Raw genomic sequence first — 14,393 nt, forward strand, 5'->3', positions numbered from 1 at the left:
TGGGAAAACAATAGCTTTAACTATGCGGACCTTTGTTGGCAAGGTGATGTCTCTGCTTTTTAAGATGCTGTCTAGGTTTGTCATTGCTTTTCTCCCAAGGAGCAGGCATCTTTTAATTTCGTGACTGCTGTCACCATCTGCAGTGATCATGGAGCCCAAGAAAGTAAAATCTCTCACTGCCTCCATTTCTTCCCCTTCTATTTGCCAGGAGGTAATGGGACCAGTGGCCATGATCTTTGTTTTTTTGATGTTGAGCTTCAGACCATATTTTGCGCTTTCCTCTTTCACCCTCATTAAAAGGTTCTTTAATTCCTCCTCACTTTCTGCCATCAAGGTTGTATCATCTGCATATCTGAGGTTGTTGATATTTCTTCCGGCAATCTTAATTCTGGCTTGGGATTCATCCAGCCCAGCCTTTCACATGGTGAATTCTGCATATACCCGTATTTTTCGCTCTATAACACGCACCCAACCATAACACACACGTAGTTTTTAGAGGAGGAAAATCCGTAGGCATGCCACCCATAGGCAGTCCCTCCATAACACGCACAGACATTTCCCCTTACTTTCTAGGAGGAAAAAAGTGAGTGTTATGGTGCAAAAAATACAGTAAGTTAAATAAACAGGGAGACAATATACAACCTTTCCCAATTTTGAACCTATCCTTTCCCAATTTTGAACCTATCAGTTGTTCCATATCCAGTTCTAACTGTAGCTTCTTGTCCCACATAGAGATTTCCCAGGAGACAGATGAGGTGATCAGGCACTCCCATTTCTTTAAGAACTTGCCATAGTTTGCTGTGGTCAGCACAGTCAAAGGCTTTTGCATAGTCAATGAAGCAGAAGTAGATGTTTTTCTGGAACTCTCACTAAAAATTGGCTCACACTATCAGTCTATTGCTTGTGCAATGTCACTTCAGGTATCTGAAATCACCTGTGATCTCAGCATTTCAGTCAAAACAAAAAAGGAGTCAGGATCTTACATGACTTTGCAGCTTTAATGTTAACAGTGCTGAAGTACATGGACCATTTAAACACAAGTTGTCTGTCAGGGTATTGTTAGAACTGACTCTTATACTAGAAGCATCAGTACATATTCTCCTAAAATGTATGAACATATTTAGGCTATTTCTAAATTATTTCCGTTTAAGAAACTTTTGAAATATTACTACAATATCACAAATAAATTTACTTTGAATGCAGGAAAACATAATGAATGACGTTACATTCACAGTTGCATCAGATCCGTGATGGAGAAAAATCTGTGCGGCATAGGACTATAGTGGCTGAGAAAGCAGGAACCAGCAGGCCATAAAGAAGGCTAACAAGCGCTACCGGCCTGTATAACTTTTAAAGAACTTTTAAAAAAAGTTTCTATCTCAGATTAGAAGTGATGGACCTCAAGGGACATTTTAAACTTTCAACATAAATTATATTGAAACATATTTAGGTTTTAGAAACATATCACTGCAACCTTAATACTGAAGTTTTAAATAGATAACAATCTGTGTAACTTTATATAAAACACATATGTAAAATAATAGAGAACTATTTTTCTTATTTACCAAGAAATGTACTTAAGGATGGTGCTGGATGAGAAATAAATAAATTACTCCCTTGTGCAAGGATATTGATTTGGATCATTGAGCCTGAAACTCTAAAGCTAAGTAAAGGATCTCCTCAAAGAATTCTCCAGAATGTAAAAAGAAAAACAGAAATAATAAAGGGGATGTGCTTGCATTGTGAAAATAAGACAAGATGTGGTGAATTGCATTCACATCTGCTATAGTGCATGGGGCAGCAGCAGTTCACAGCCCTGCTCCTATTTTGTCATTTCATACTATTTCCTGTCAGGAGCATCAGACTTCTACTTTTTTGTATCAGTTTATTATTTTTAAATTTGTTTTTTTAATTTCAAGTAACAAAGTATACCCATACAAAGAAAACAGAGCATAGTATTTGTACAGAAAAGAAAAAAAAATATAGTGGATGCTGGTTGTCGTTTTAGATGTTCCAAGAATGGCAATCAAATTAAAGTGTCTCTCCATAAGATTCCATGAGTCAATGGAGGGTGAAAAAGCAGATTTGATTGTCTTAAAAGTATTTAAAAGGATACAATGTTGTATAGACGGTGTGTGTCTTTCCCCACCAATCAATACTCCGTTTGTGAAATGATTGATTTGTCCATATGCACAATGTCCCATTGGTAGCCAGTATCCCAGTGTTGATGAAAACTGCAGTTTCCACCTTGGAAACCCTTGTGCTGAGTTTGAAATCAGCACAGTTATACCCATCGCACCAAAAACCAGATGAAGTCACACCAAAGTCACATTTCAGACCAACATCTTGATTCAAAATGGTGGCTGGATGCCCAACACCAATGAAAACCAGTGCCCTAGTCTCAGAAACCCTTGTTCCAAGTTTGACAACAGTATCTCACGAGGTGGCCAAAGAAATGGAAAAGCCGTCTTTCAAAATATATACAGTGGTACCTTGGGTTACAGACGCTTCAGATTACAGATGCTTCAGGTTACAGACTCCGCTAACCCAGAAATAGTACCACGGGTTAAGAACTTTGCTTCAAGATGAGAACAGAAATTGCATGGTGGTGGCAGTGGGAGGCCCCATTAGCTAAAGTGGTACCTCAGATTAAGAACAGTTTCAGGTTAAGAATGGACCTCCAGAACAAATTAAGTTCTTAACCCAAGGTACCACTGTGGTAGGTTCTCATATCCCAAAATAGTACTTAATAGTAAAAAGTATTTTTAGCTAATAGAAAGTATTAGGAAGATTATTATTCATTCTGAGTTTATATATATAGTTTTATACCTATGAGAATTCTACCTAAACCACACTGAATTGTTTGAAGTCACCTTGAGGAATGAAAGGAATATTTTCTTAACTGCATCAGTATTAACATGATTGATAGGATCTGACCCACTGGCAGAATCACAGCTTTGGAGGAAGGAGTACACTAGACCCTGCATGGTACTCATTGCCTCTGAGATAGGGAGAAACACACTCAACTTCAGTCACCAGATTCTACTATACCTTCCTTCATCCCTGACAATGGCAAGTGGAGTCCAACATCTAGAATGCCAGAGGTTTTCTGTTCCCACCCTAGACTCCACTGCTCTGTCATACAGCCTAGAGATGACTTCTTTAGGATACACTGCTATCTATAGCTTCTGCTTCAACTCCCATGCAAGGTCAGTATAAGCATAACTGATATGTAGTAGTGCATAAAGGTTTTTTGTGTTTTCTACTTGCAGCTTTTTTTAAAAGGGCATATGACCTACAGATTTGAAATCTGTATAATTTTTGTTACTCTAGTGGCAGGATTCAGAGGGACCTGCGAAGATTACTGTTTTAGAAAGTATGATGAGATTTCAATACCGCAAATGCTCGATTTTATATATTCAACTGTGAATGCAACCTATTTAAATTTTATTATAGAAAATAGTTAAGTTGGGCTTGATCTGTCTCTGCTGGGGTAACTTGCATGCTTTGGAAAATTGGTGCAGGAAGAAAAGTGCCCAGCAAACCCCAACTAAAGATAAAGATTCACTGCTTTGCAATGAATGCCTACCTACCCTGAACACAGATCTGGATTGTTTCACTATATTATTGAGCTTATCTTCTACAAGCTGGGTAGCCTAACCTCACTGCTGCTACAGCAAGCTCACCGGGATTTTCTCTGAACCTCAGGGATTGAACCTTTCTGGATTTTATATTGGGGCACATAGGGTTATTGTTATTGTTATTGTTATTGTTATTGTTTTGTTTTGTTTTTGTTTTTTTGCATGCAAAGTGTGTGCTCTGCCACTGAGCTTTGTCCTTTCCTAAGGATATCTGCTAAATAATGGATTTTAAGGAATGAAATTTTATGGAGCACTTTCCATCTGAATTGAATTTTACACATCAATCACTGCCATTCAGTGCCTTAACATTTGGCACATACATATACCGTGTGGAGAAAAAAAGATTCCTTTGATAGAAACAGAGTTACCACTCCTAGGATAATTTCATTAGGAACAGATGTGTGCATAATACAAAAAATATATATTATAGTACGAGATGGATATGATACACACAAATGGCTGTGTGTATATGGATAGATAGATAAGGGTGTGGGTGTGTAATATCATGTCTTAATGGTCTGTGTGGTAACTAGATGCATATCATGGGTTTGTACCCTCTCTCCGACTATTGATTGATATGATTGATTGATTGATTGAATTTAACTACCCACTTACAGCACATAGAATGCAAGTTATCTAATTCACACTTCCCAAAATAATATGCAGTCCTTTTGAGGAATTATATTAATTTTTTTAACTTCATTGCTGCTGATTTAAATTAAAATTATGGGAATCTTTGTATTGAAGAGCAGACTGGTATTTTCCTACCTCATTGAATACTGTAAAAAGCACAGTTTTGTAAAGTCATGTTTCACCATAGTCTGAAAAAAAAGACTACAAGTTTAGCTGGCCAAACCAATCAGAAAGCTTGCGTCATTATACTAGGTTGAACTATAGTAATAGTTAGGCTAGTAAAACAAAGTACTATGTACCAGTGCATTGTACTGATATTTTTCTGGTGTTCCCTGGCAGGCATACCAGCTCAAGATACACTTGTTTCATGATTATTAGTTTAAAATACCCAGAAACAAATATGGGCTGCTTTAGGATTATTCTTTTCACCTCTAGGTGGCCATATTAATCTTTTTTCTTTTCTTTTTTTAGCATGATGACTTACCAATATGGGAAGATCAAGCTATGATTAAACATGTTTCGACATGCAATATTTCCTATAATTTTTCTCTTATTTCTCATTTTACATTTTATATAAATAATGAAGTACATATATAAAACTTAAAATATTATAAGAATGACAAGCAGATATGGCACTTCAAGATACCATTATTCTCCTTTTAGAATAAATAGCTCTGAATCTAATAAATTTGCACACCTATGCAATGCAGTTCTCCAGCCAAGTAACATGTAGAAAAATACATAAACTAGTGTAAGATATGCATATAAATGTATATATTATTGAAAACAAATACAAAAATGCATGTTGTTCAGGAAAATTGCATACAAACATGTATATTAGGAGAAATTCGCACTCAAATGCTGATGAATTTTAATGAGGACTTTAAAAAAATAATTTGCAAACAGATGTGCATATGTGAAGAACTGAGTTTAAGGTTGGAATAACTGAAAGAAACAGAAATGGACATATTTGTGCATCCCTACTGGCTACTCAAGAAAAATTAAAACAACTGCATAGGCTTGTTGGCATAAAACCAGTCTTCAAGAGACACCTGAAAGTCAAAAGCGCGAATGCCTGCTGAATCTTCTGGAAGAAATTCCCTTCGTTCTAGTGCTTTGTCTTTCAGTTTTCATGAGCTAGTGGTTTTCAAATGTTATGCTTTCAGGGTATGTCAGTTTGTCTGTTGAGGGATCTGGTGCACTGCAGAGGATTCTGGGTTTTATTCTAGGATATACTGTACATAAATCAGAAGTGTTCGGTCATAGCATTTAAATGCCTTGTGTTCTCTCCCCCCTCCCCCAACCCTCTACTGCATATAACACCAGTGTCTCACAACAAATGTAACTGAAGAACCTGAAGAAAGAAACAATGTGTGTGCTTTTGAAAATGAGGGGAAATTATTAGTTTTTTTAAAGAAGAAAAGGAGTGTGTAGCAGCTCCCAGTATTTAAAGAGCCCCACCCCTTTTACATCATTAACCTATGAAACTAGAAAAGAGCAAAAAATATCAGTGTTTGGTCCAGATTCTAGGTACTGCATCCTCATTAAAGTAGACTGTATGGATGATTCACTAAATAATTGTAGGATGATGTGTGTACCTGAGCTTACAGCCTCAAATTCTCTTTATCTTATATGCTGCTTTATTACAAAAATGATGACTAGACTACTGATCCTAAACTGAATAGTTAGTTGCCCAACCACCCCCTCCAGAACCCACCGCTCTCAACTGACTCTCAACTGCCTTGCATTCAAACTCCTTTCAGATCCTCATCCAGTCATCACTCACCACCAGAATTCCATCTCTCTTTCCCCCTCCCTCCCTCCTCAACCTTCCCATAATAATTCTGATACAATTACCTTAATAACCCTATTACATTCAATATTTTATCCACACTGCTCCCTATAACCATACTGTTAGAAGCACTTGAGCTTCCCATTCCTGGTTCCTAGGAAATGGGGGTGAGCAAAATGCAGGTTCTTCATCCCTGTTCTAAAAAGCAGATGTCTTCCCTCAAATGATCCTGGGAATTGTACTTTGTTAGGGGTTATGGGGATTGTAGGTCTGTTAGAAGGAAGCCACAAAGGCAGGAATCCTTTCTGGGGAAGTCAAGTACTTTAAAGGCGCATTGGATGCTCTTTAAAACATAGCATCATAGAATTGTAGAGTTGGAAGGGACCCCGAGGGTCCAACCCCCTACAATGAAGGAATCTCAACTAGATGATCCATGGCCGATGGCCACCCAAGCGTTGCTTAAAAATGTCCAAGGAAGGGGAGTCACTGCTTCAGGTCCTAAGGACCTCTGGAGCAGGTGAAAATAAACTTGGGATCTCTTCCAACCCTGCCATGCTATGATTATATCAAGCAGCTAAAGGAACAAAAAGATGCTTCTGAAACATTAAGGAATCATAGGACACTCTCCCCACCAGTGGCTTCCAGCAAGAGCTTGGATCTTTCTTTGGAGAGAGGCAGTCCAGAACAAGGTGGGAAAGGCTTAGAGTTCAGGTAGGTGGAAATGCCAATTGAGTGCCCTATACTATAGGAATGCTTCCTTCCTGTGTCCCCCACCCTCATGCGCCAGACTGGTGCTAGCATGGCTGGGAGCCAGGCACTGCTGATTCCTCCATTTTCTTTGCAGGGAGGGAGCCTTTCCCCAACATATACTTTGTTCTGGCCAAATCCCTGGAGAGACGTGATGACCCTCAGGTACTGGGGCAGAGGGAAGGAAGGGGTCCTTGTGGAACACATTTGGGGAATCTGTGGCTTCCAGCAAGTGCTTTTCAGAAGCATTGCTCTCTCCAACAGGTGAGGCTGAGCATAACCATCATGGCTAGTTGCCTTTGATAGGCCTCTCCTCCATGCAATTGTCTAGCCTTCTTTGAAAGCCATGCCATCCAAGATGCTCTTGTGGTGCATCTGATTCTCCTATGCTTCCTTGCTCCTGCAAGGAGATGACTATTATGGTTAACATCTATCTGGGCTGGAAAATATTAAAGAATCAGAGGTCTGGTGAGCTTCCCTTGAAGCACAACTGATCAAAGGCAGGCAGATCTGTTAGCATCTTGATAAAGATGTTCAAAGGAGAATGGATGCTATCATACCCCTCAAGCATCTCAGAAAAAGCTCCCAAGCTGATGGAGAAGAGAGCAGTTAAGTGCTCAGTGGGGCTCCAGGTTGCCGTTTCTGGATCCCACTGCAGCCCTTCCGAGTTGCCAAAGAAATCAATGTCACAACAGTTTTTTCCTCGCACCTCCTCCCCATGATCCCATGTGGGGCATTCTCAGACATATGCTGTGTCTGAACCAGAAGATCCCACCAAACCAAGTAATCAAGGACCCAGTCAGAAAAGGAGTGTGCACAGTCATACCAGAAATAATCAAAATACCTAAACAGGTACTAGAAAAGTTACCCCAGAACTGGCCCTACTGAACACCTTCCAAGATAACAATGCCCACTCACAATAGAAAGAGCTCATAACCCACCGACAGCATATGATTCAATATGGCTAACTTAATCCGACAACCCCCTTACCCACACACAAGCACATCCCACTGCAGCCAGCCAATGATGATCCACCACATATAACAAGCGAATAGAAAGAGAACTTCCCCAAGTGACACTGACAGAAAACCCCCAAGCCTACAGTCCCCAGTCCCTCTCTCCTGCCCCTGCCCCCTTCCAGGGCCGGATTTAGACGAAGAGAGGCCCTAGGCTACTCCACTTGTGAGGCCCTTTGCAATCCCCCACCAATCCCCCACCCTCACAACTACAAGAAAATGGAAGAGTGTTATAAACAAAATTGAAGCCAAGGATGATGATGGGTATTTACAATTCCGCAATTCACAATTTCTCCTCTAAAGTACATCCGAGAACTTCATCAAAATTTGTTTTTCTAAGTTTGTCACTTTCATTGTACAGAATGCTCAGTGTGGACAATCTCTCTTGAGACATCGAGGACCTTAATTCATTTTCAGTTCTTTTGAGTCTTGAAAAACTCCTCTCTCCCGAGCAGTTAGTGACCATAAAGCTAAGAAATAGTCGCAGCTGAATTTTTTCCTTGTATATAATTTGATAAAGGTCTGTATGAGACAGAGTGCTCTGCCGTAAGCCTATAAGCTATGTCTCACAGGTGAAAGTGCAGAAGTTCATCAGTAAGTTTCAGGTCTCTATCTTCTGGGTATGCTTCCATTAACAGTTCAACACCTTGCTGAATTTCTTGCTTAGATGCTATCAGAATAGCAAGAATGGGAAAACAATTGTGCAACATCACTGTATACAGTACTTCTTTTAAAATTGGCTTCAAATGCATAAGGGATTTTATCCTAAACTTATCTCTTGAAGAAAGTGCATCTTAAGGCATCAGGTGCACTCTTTGTCTTCTTGTTTTGTAGTTAACATTTGGCAAGGTGGCTTTTGTTTGTTTCTCAAGCTCTTCAAAATCTCTTTTAAAAATCCAGAAGTGAACTGCACAAACTTGCACAAGAACCCAATAACAGGTCTGATTTCTGAAGGGCTTTGCTGACCTTGTGAAAATGACCTAGCACATGGATTTATATCTCTAAGATTCTGCAGATTTTGGCTGTGAACTAGGGCCCCACAAATATTTTCCAAGTTGGTCCCTAGAGTTTCAAATTGGGACCCACTGGCTGGCCCCGAGTCTCATAGTTGCTGGGCCCGAGTTACCCTGCCCTCGCATGAAGTCTTGAGTTTGCAATTTTGGGAGAGGGGAGTCTGCCCCCTGGGGGGGGGGGGGCTGGGGAGCCCCTCTAGATTTAGAGGCCCTAGGTTTTAGCCTACTTGGCCTATACATAAATCCAGCACTGCTTGTGTAACCTGATGGTGCATCCTGGAACTTAAAAATCTATGACCCATGGTGTGTTGGAAGATCAGTAGTAATGCGGGAAAGCTATATTTCAGGAATTTTCTCTTCTGCTACTCATGTTCTCATTGACATCCTCTTAATAAGCTTCTGAGGAGTATCATGGGCCACTAGAACACAGTTTGCAATTCACTGCTCTTGTCTTGCAATCTGTGTTGTCCCTACCATCCCAAGAGGCTATCTCATCAACCAGTAATCTAGTTAATTAGATTCTCGAGTTTTCATTTTGAGTTCATTTATTTATTTAATAATTTTATGACTCACCTTTTAGGGCAAAAATGCTCCTAAGGTAGTTTTCAAACAATTAAAACAAGAATGATAATATTTTGATAGGTAGACAGACAAAGCCATATGTATTTTAGGGAGAGACTTCCAAAAATGTAGAGCCATCACTTTCTCTGATATCTCCTAATCTAATTAACTTTCATTGCAGGCCAGAGAGCAGGACCCATGCAGATTCATATGGGTGTAGGTAGTCTAAATACAATTCTCATTTAATTTCACATAAGCATAACTGTTCCAGACATAATCATGGCTTGACTATAGCTTGCTGCTGTGGATCTAGCTAAGTGTTCAACAAACTAATTTACAAGCAAATTAGCAAATTTACTATTTAGGTGAATTTGCACATGATGTTTTGGTTAGTTTTCTTTGGAACTCTTAAGGGAAATCATTAGTACATATCTTCTATAGCCTTTCTCAAAGGGTACATTAGTGCTCATCCACACTTCCTTCTGCACCATGCTTTGCATGGAAAACCTGTTTGCTGTTTGCTCCAGTTCAGCAGTAAAATACAGGTTTTCTCAGGGAATGCACTGGGACAAAAAATTCCACCCTGCTGTGACACAGAGCTTTAAAGCCCAGACCTGTGCCTAGAAATGTGGCACAAAAGGAAGGCTGGATTAGCCCTTAGTATAGCCTTTTTTGAATTAGCTTTTTTGAGGGTGGTAGAAATAACAACAACAACAATAATGGCAATTAAATAACATCTTTGCCTTTTCAGCAACAGCCCTTTCAGCCGTATCAGTATTACATAGAGTCTAACATAGAAGTGGGCCTGCTTAGAAAATATTTTATTTTTAATAGTGAAAATAAAAGAGTGCAGGGGAAGATGTGAAATGCTTTTTAAAGCTGCTTTCATGACAGTTTTATTTTATTTTTTTAAAGCAGGCTGACAAAAAGGAACAAACTGAAGCATTTTTGATAACCTAGTGTCTTGTTTCTTTCCAGATGCCTTTCTCCCTCCAAACAATTCAGCATCAGATTCTTCCAGCTACAAGCTGCCAAGTTAAAAGCAATAACAGACTGTAGGCTCCTGGAAAAGGCTGATGTTTGTAATGTGTTTATAGTTAGTGAACATTAAAATTTTCCTACCATACTGTGGGTGCAAACCCACCTTCTATCCAAGTCACTGGCAAAAATCCCATTGATTGTAATTGATCTGAAGGTTTTGAAGATAGGGTTACATGTTGAATTGTGCTGCGTCCAAGCGGTTTGTCATAATGTATGCTGTTGTGGGGAGATTAAAGACTGCATCAGCTTGCATGCATTCTGTGGTGAAGGATGGTTATGTCTGAAATCATTTCCCCTCCTTTCTCTTTTACTATTAAGTGAACAACACGACTGGAGTTAATACTTCTGTTTAACTCTGCATGTTGCTGCCTAATACTACTTATTCAAGGAGAAGAGGACACGTGCCCGTTAAATCCTTAAGATACCAGAAATAATTTTAGGTTTATCGGCTAGTGTTGTAGTGTTTTGCCGTGATTTAGCTGTTCACAGGATCAGGTGTACCCTAGTGATGAGGCATGATCCCAGTTGTTTATTGGCAAGGATTTGCAAGTAAAACATGGTGTGTGTCTGTGTAGTTTATCGAGTACAATTGCTCAAAGAACATCCTTCTAAAGGAGGAATGGCTGCCAAACATCTAGAAAACCTGATTTCACACCCACAACTTTTACTGGATTTGTCATGGATGCTGGCCTTGTGAGGCACAGTACTCCTCCATAACCATAAGATCCATGGTTGTGGTACCTATTTAAGGAAGGACTGTAGCCCAGTAGTAGAGCATATGCAGCCTCCCAGAGAGGCTTTGCTGTAGCCAGTTTTTATCAAGCAGAGAAAAACAGGGTTGAGGAAGGGAGAATTTGAGGTTCAGCAACTGCCAGATCCAGGGCACTTTTGGAGCAGAAGGAGTGTCCTCCCCTTATCTTTTCCCTGTATGTGGCCTTTAAAAAATGTTTCAGTGTAATAGAAAACAAGTATCCCACCCCAGATTGGCATACTACCCACATTCCAGAATGTGTTGAAATGACATCTGATCAAGATGCAACAACAGAATGCCACATTTTTTGCCTTGTCTTCTAAGGAGGTATTGATGGATAACCTTTTTTATGGAGGTTGGGAGAAGGTTTCCAAGGGCAGGATTCCCCCTCATAGGTAGAGAAATTAATTTTACTAGTTCTGCTATTATGTGATTTTGAAGAATGTTCTACTGTTTTAATATTTTGGTTTTGATGCACAGTTGTTTTAATTTATTGTTTTAATTGTTCTCTGCTCCAGAACCCTTTGGGGTTAACAAGTGTGAGCTACAAACAAAACATCTCAAATAAGAAGAAATTTTAAAAATTGCATTGTTGAAAAATATGCACATATTAAAAATAAGAAAATACAAAGAATAAACATTTAGCACAACAAACTTGCATATCAATGGGCATACATAAGCATAATAAAAGAACATTGCTGTTTTGATATAATTATCATAAAGAAGAACAGAATTGTCAGCGCTTTTACATAAAATATAATTCTAAAATACTCAAGGCATGATGCACCAAGTAGTGATGGGGACCTGGTACTTTCCAGATAAAGATGGAAACCAACTTCCATCAGCCCCAGCCAGCATGATCCTTGGCCAGAGATGGTGGGAGCTCCAACCCAAGATTACAGATTTCCTACCCCTGTCATAAAAAATTCTTTTTTACCCAAGTTTATCCTTATAACTAACTTGATACACTTTTTGCCTTGCACAGAATTATCAAAAAATAGGATTTTGGTATGATACGTGTGCTCCTGCCAACCTAGCAGTTCGAAAGCACGTCAAAGTGCAAGTAGATAAATAGGTACCACTCCGGCAGGAAGGTAAACGGTGTTTCCGTGTGCTGCTCTGGTTCGCCAGAAGCAGCTTAGTCATGCTGGCCACATGACCTGGAAGCTGTACGCTGGCTCCCTCGGCCAGTAAAGCAAGATGAGCGTCGTAACCACAGAGTCGTCCACAACTGGACCTAATGGTCAGGGGTCCCTTTACCTTTATGATACATGTGATGAGCATATAATGGGTTTGGATTTTGTTTTAATTTGTTTTGTTGTCACTTAAACTTATGTAAGCTGCCCTGGGAACTGTTAAATAGTGGGTTATAAATCCCTAAAATCAATCAATCAATAATAAAGAGGCGGTGGAGTTTGTTGTGGTGAAAAAGACGTATTGTAGGTATAGAAGTCTTTTGAGGGTGATTTGAAGGAAAAGGCAGTTTGCAGGATGCAAAATGGGTGGGAATTCTTCCAGGTATAGAGAGCCATATTGTAGAAAGCATGAAGACAGTATTGGGAGAATGGAGCAAAGCTTGTATGTAGCTAGGACTGCTTCATTCAATCCCCCTACCCTGCAAACCCATCAGTCTGTGGCTTGAAGTCTAAGAAGGAAAGGAAAATAAAGTCCTTAAGATGACCTTGAGTTTATGTACTTGGAAAATATCAGAGACACAAACATTTCCAATAAGTGATATTCAATAAGTAGGAAACTGTCTGATCCTTCATCTGTCTTTATATCTATTTCTATAGAGGAGATATACCACTATATTGGTAGTAATGGTAAAGATATCCAACCCTTTTTTTTAAAAAAAAAAAAGCCAGGGAACCAGAATAACACCCATTCAGTCTTTCAAATCTCAACAGCTGTTACCCATGTGCATTTCACTCATATATCCCCAGCAGCAGCAGAAGATGGCTTGCAGGTGCTAGCCTTGGGGCCTGTGAAAGGTTTTTGGCTTAGCAGGAATTGAACTAACACAAAGATGATTATGTGGGAGTAGGTTACCAAATCTTCCCTCCATGTCATGTTTGCTTCCAAAGTGATTGCCGGGGTTTAATGGGTACACTGAGGTGGGATGTTTCCAATTATCTCTATCTCCACTTGCACCCATTGTTTTGTTTCGTCTTCTAAGATGTATGGGATTATGTGGCGCACATGGTTGGCGATGTATTGAGAACTCCTTCTGAGGAGGGGAGATGCAGAAACTTGGAGTTTGTTCGTGGCTTTTTGTATGAGAAGATAAATGAGTGTAGTTTTTTCTGCCACTTGGGGATCAAACTGGGAGGATTTCTGAAAGCCTTATTTAGACATTCAGTGCCAATTGGAACTGATCACACAAGGCTAACCCACCTGCTGAATCTGAGTTCTCATCCACACGATGGAAACCTTATGCATGTAGAAAGGGACTCCTTCAAACCGATGCCAATCACACTTTGGATGGAAAAGTCTGACTGGTGCATGTGCCATCTTTGAGTTATGTTCCTGCTGGTCCCTTCATGTGTTTTGTACCCACGGGTACTGAGCACTTAAAGTTGCAATTACTCTCTGCTCATTAAAGAGTAAATAAGTGTGTCTGGCTTGCATACATTACCTGGGGAAAGCAGCATTGGCCTAGGGAGGAATCATGTAATTAGCCCTATCCAAAGATTGGTTCCCAAAAGTTCAGACCCTAAAACAATTCATTTTTCTTATTCCTCCCTCCTTTGCTGGAAAGAGAATTCAGTATGAAAAATAATTTCTGAGGAACTTAAAATCTTGCTCACTAAATTTTGTCGTAATAGAAGATATTACACTACTGTTGCTCTTGGATTAACTCCCCCCACCCCAATGGACTTACATGGCTGCCTGCAGTTTTAGATGCATCACGTGACCTTTCTCCTTCTATATAAAAGTAATTATGTAAATATCTTTTTCTCACGTATCTGGTTTACATATTTTCAGAATTGTGGATTCTCACTTTACATTTGGTCTGTGAGTTTGTGCTCATATATATTGTCGTCTGCTACTTTGACCTGATTTTACTTGTAGATGAAGCATTATAATTGTACATTCTCAGAACAGTTTTTTTACGTGGATCAGTACCTTCTTCCTTCAGCTCAAAGTTATTTGATTTTTGTCTTTAGCTAGCTTGCTCATCTGCTTTGAAAACCAACA

The 14,393-nt window shown here is 39.5% G+C and overlaps 1 protein-coding gene and 1 long non-coding RNA gene across 6 annotated transcripts in view; both read left to right on the forward strand.

The window, feature by feature from the left end:
- SYT14 (synaptotagmin 14) overlaps positions 1–14,393 on the forward strand; it is a 73,715-nt gene that overhangs the window by 27,402 nt on the left and 31,920 nt on the right. The window lies entirely within an intron of this gene.
- Positions 6,601–10,694, forward strand: LOC307212072. The gene is made up of 2 exons (XR_013836796.1): positions 6,601–6,978; positions 10,382–10,694. It is a non-coding gene; the product is annotated as an uncharacterized lncRNA (long non-coding RNA).

The sequence above is a fragment of the Podarcis cretensis genome, assembly GCF_951804945.1.
Source record: "Podarcis cretensis genome assembly, chromosome: 3".
NCBI classification, from domain to species: domain Eukaryota; kingdom Metazoa; phylum Chordata; class Lepidosauria; order Squamata; family Lacertidae; genus Podarcis; species Podarcis cretensis.